Here is a 3,459-nt window from a genome sequence, read left to right on the forward strand (position 1 = left end):
GCTTGGGCGAGAATAGTACTAGGATGGGTGACCTCCAGGGAAGTCCTCGTGTTGCATTCCCTTTTTAATTTTTTTTATGCCGCTTGCAAAACAAAACGCACGTGTAAGTAATATATTTACCGTGTTTTATTATTTTGCACGAGTGCGGTAAGTTATAGCTGGGTGCTCACGATTCACGAGTCTAGCGGCGGCGTTGTGGCACGGCAAGCGTGCACTGGTGCGGTTGAGAGGGAGGGGTGGAAACCGCGTTAAACTCGTCTCCGTAGTTGAGAGGGAGCGGCCAAAGCAATGTACAATCGTCTTTGTAGTGGAACTGGGAGGGGCAAGGATAAGGGACGAAGATGGGGGTAACATGTCGGATGCGATCATACCAGCACTAAAACACCGGATCCCATCAGAACTCCGGAGTTAAGCGTGCTTGGGCAATAGTAGTACTAGTTAAGCGTGCTTGGGCAATAGTAGTACTAGGATGGGTGACCTCCTGGGAAGTCCTCGTGTTGCATTCCCTTTTTAATTTTTTTACGCAATCGTCTTTGTAGTGGAGATGGGAGGGGCAAGGATAAGGGACGAAGATGGGGGTAACATGTCGGATGTGATCATACCAGCACTAAAGCACCGGATCCCATCAGAACTCCAAAGTTAAGCGTGGTTGGGCGAGAGTAGTACTAGGATGGGTGACCTCCTGGGAAGTGCTCGTGTTGCATTCCCTTTTTAATTTTGTTGCGCCGCTTGCAAAACAAAACGCACATGTAAGTAATATATTTACCGTGTTTTATTATTTTGCACGAGTGCGGTAAGTTATAGCTGGGTGCTCACGATTCACGAGTCTAGCGGCAGCGTTGTGGCGCGGCAAGCGTGCACTGGTGCGGTTGAGAGGGAGGGGTGGAAACCGCGTTTAACTCGTCTTCATAGTTGAGAGGGAGCGGCCAAAGCAATGTACAATCGTCTTTGTAGTGGAGCTGGGAGGGGCTAGGATAAGGGACGAAGATGGGGGTAACATGTTGGATGTGATCATACCAGCACTAAAGCACCGGATCCCATCAGAACTCCGAAGTTAAGCGTGCTTGGGCGAGAGTAGTACTAGGATGGGTAACCTCCAGGGAAGTCCTTTAGTTGCATTCCCTTTTTAATTTTTTTAGGCCGCTTGCAAAACAAAACGCACGTGTAAGTAATATATTTACCGTGTTTTATTATTTTGCACGAGTGCGGTAAGTTATAGCTGGGTGCTCACGATTCACGAGTCTAGTGGCAGCGTTGTGGCACGGCAAGCGTGCACTGGTGCGGTTGAGAGGGAGGGGTGGAAACCGCGTTAAACTCGTCTTCGTAGTTGAGAGGGAGCGGCCAAAGCAATGTACAATCGTCTTTGTAGTGGAGCTCGGAGGGGCTAGGATAAGGGACGAAGATGGGGGTAACATGTCGCATGTGATCATACCAGCACTAAAGCACCGGATCCCATCAGAACTTCGAAGTTAAGCGTGCTTGGGCGAGAGTAGTACTAGGATGGGTGACCTCCTGGGAAGTCCTCGTGTTGCATTCCCTTTTTAATTTTTTTACGCCGCTTGCAAAACAAAACACAGGTGTAAGTAATATATTTACCGTATTTTATTATTTTGCACGAGTGCGGTAAGTTATAGCTGGGTGCTCACGATACACGAGTCTAGCGGCGGCGTTGTGGCGCGGCAAGCGTGCACTGGTGCGGTTGAGAGGGAGGGGTGGAAACCGCGTTAAACTCGTCTCCGTAGTTGAGAGGGAGCGGCCAAAGCAATGTACAATCGTCTTTGTAGTGGAGCTGGGAGGGGCAAAGATAAGGGACGAAGACGGGGGTAACATGTCGGATGCGATCATACCAACACTAAAGCACCGGATCCCATCAGAACTCCGAAGTTAAGCGTGCTTGGGCGAGAGTAGTACTAGGATGGGTGACCTCCTGGGAAGTGCTCGTGTTGCATTCCCTTTTTAATTTTTTTGCGCCGCTTGCAAAACAAAACGCACGTGTAAGTAATATATTTACCGTGTTTTATTATTTTGCATGAGTGCGGTAAGTTATAGCAGGGTGCTCACGATTCACGAGTCTAGCGGCAGCGTTGTGGCACGGCAAGCGTGCACTGGTGCGGTTGAGAGGGAGGGGTGGAAACCGCGTTAAACTCGTCTTCGTAGTTGAGAGGGAGCGGCCAAAGCAATGTACAATCGTCTTTGTAGTGGAGCTCGGAGGGGCTAGGATAAGGGACGAAGATGGGGGTAACATGTCGGATGTGATCATACCAGCACTAAAGCACCGGATCCCATCAGAACTCCGAAGTTAAGCGTGCTTGGGCGAGAGTAGTACTAGGATGGGTGACCTCCAGGGAAGTCCTCGTGTTGCATTCCCTTTTTAATTTTTTTTACGCCGCTTGCAAAACAAAACGCACGTGTAAGTAATATATTTACCGTGTTTTATTATTTTGCACGAGTGCGGTAAGTTATAGCTGGGTGCTCACGATTCACGAGTCTAGCGGCGGCGTTGTGGCACGGCAAGCGTGCACTGGTGCGGTTGAGAGGGAGGGGTGGAAACCGCGTTAAACTCGTCTCCGTAGTTGAGAGGGAGCGGCCAAAGCAATGTACAATCGTCTTTGTAGTGGAGCTGGGAGGAGCAAGGATAAGGGACGAAGATGGGGGTAACATGTCGGATGCGATCATACCAGCACTAAAGCACCGGATCCCATCAGAACTCCGAAGTTAAGCGTGCTTGGGCAATAGTAGTACTAGGATGGATGACCTCCTGGGAAGTGCTCGTGTTGCATTCCCTTTTTAATTTTTTTGCGCCGCTTGCAAAACAAAACGCACGTGTAAGTAATATATTTACCGTGTTTTATTATTTTGCATGACTGCGGTAAGTTATAGCAGGGTGCTCACGATTCACGAGTCTAGCGGCAGCGTTGTGGCACGGCAAGCGTGCACTGGTGCGGTTGAGAGGGAGGGGTGGAAACCGCGTTAAACTCGTCTTCGTAGTTGAGAGGGAGCGGCCAAAGCAATGTACAATCGTCTTTGTAGTGGAGCTCGGAGGGGCTAGGATAAGGGACGAAGATGGGGGTAACATGTCGGATGTGATCATACCAGCACTAAAGCACCGGATCCCATCAGAACTCCGAAGTTAAGCTTGCTTGGGCGAGAGTAGTACTAGGATGGGTGACCTCCAGGGAAGTCCTCGTGTTGCATTCCCTTTTTAATTTTTTTTACGCCGCTTGCAAAACAAAACGCACGTGTAAGTAATATATTTACCGTGTTTTATTATTTTGCACGAGTGCGGTAAGTTATAGCTGGGTGCTCACGATTCACGAGTCTAGCGGCGGCGTTGTGGCACGGCAAGCGTGCACTGGTGCGGTTGAGAGGGAGGGGTGGAAACCGCGTTAAACTCGTCTCCGTAGTTGAGAGGGAGCGGCCAAAGCAATGTACAATCGTCTTTGTAGTGGAGCTGGGAGG

The 3,459-nt window shown here is 49.8% G+C and overlaps 7 non-coding genes and 1 pseudogene across 7 annotated transcripts; all 8 read left to right on the forward strand.

Moving 5' to 3' along the window:
• The first annotated feature begins 357 nt into the window (after window positions 1-357).
• Window positions 358-506, forward strand: LOC123155468 (uncharacterized; annotated as a pseudogene).
• An 82-nt stretch (window positions 507-588) lies between these two features.
• On the forward strand, window positions 589-707 carry LOC123154518 (5S ribosomal RNA). Its single transcript, XR_006476886.1, has one exon. It is a non-coding gene; the product is annotated as a 5S ribosomal RNA (ribosomal RNA).
• A 296-nt stretch (window positions 708-1,003) lies between these two features.
• Window positions 1,004-1,122, forward strand: LOC123154870 (5S ribosomal RNA). The gene has a single exon (XR_006477100.1). It is a non-coding gene; the product is annotated as a 5S ribosomal RNA (ribosomal RNA).
• A 296-nt stretch (window positions 1,123-1,418) lies between these two features.
• Window positions 1,419-1,537, forward strand: LOC123153068 (5S ribosomal RNA). The gene has a single exon (XR_006476367.1). It is a non-coding gene; the product is annotated as a 5S ribosomal RNA (ribosomal RNA).
• A 296-nt stretch (window positions 1,538-1,833) lies between these two features.
• Window positions 1,834-1,952, forward strand: LOC123153292 (5S ribosomal RNA). The gene has a single exon (XR_006476426.1). It is a non-coding gene; the product is annotated as a 5S ribosomal RNA (ribosomal RNA).
• A 296-nt stretch (window positions 1,953-2,248) lies between these two features.
• LOC123150910 (5S ribosomal RNA) lies at window positions 2,249-2,367 on the forward strand. Its single transcript, XR_006475412.1, has one exon. It is a non-coding gene; the product is annotated as a 5S ribosomal RNA (ribosomal RNA).
• A 297-nt stretch (window positions 2,368-2,664) lies between these two features.
• On the forward strand, window positions 2,665-2,783 carry LOC123154702 (5S ribosomal RNA). The gene has a single exon (XR_006477000.1). It is a non-coding gene; the product is annotated as a 5S ribosomal RNA (ribosomal RNA).
• A 296-nt stretch (window positions 2,784-3,079) lies between these two features.
• Window positions 3,080-3,198, forward strand: LOC123153739 (5S ribosomal RNA). Its single transcript, XR_006476566.1, has one exon. It is a non-coding gene; the product is annotated as a 5S ribosomal RNA (ribosomal RNA).
• The last annotated feature ends 261 nt before the right edge of the window (window positions 3,199-3,459 follow it).

The sequence above is a fragment of the Triticum aestivum genome, chromosome 1B (assembly GCF_018294505.1).
Source record: "Triticum aestivum cultivar Chinese Spring chromosome 1B, IWGSC CS RefSeq v2.1, whole genome shotgun sequence".
Classification (NCBI taxonomy): Eukaryota; Viridiplantae; Streptophyta; class Magnoliopsida; order Poales; family Poaceae; genus Triticum; species Triticum aestivum.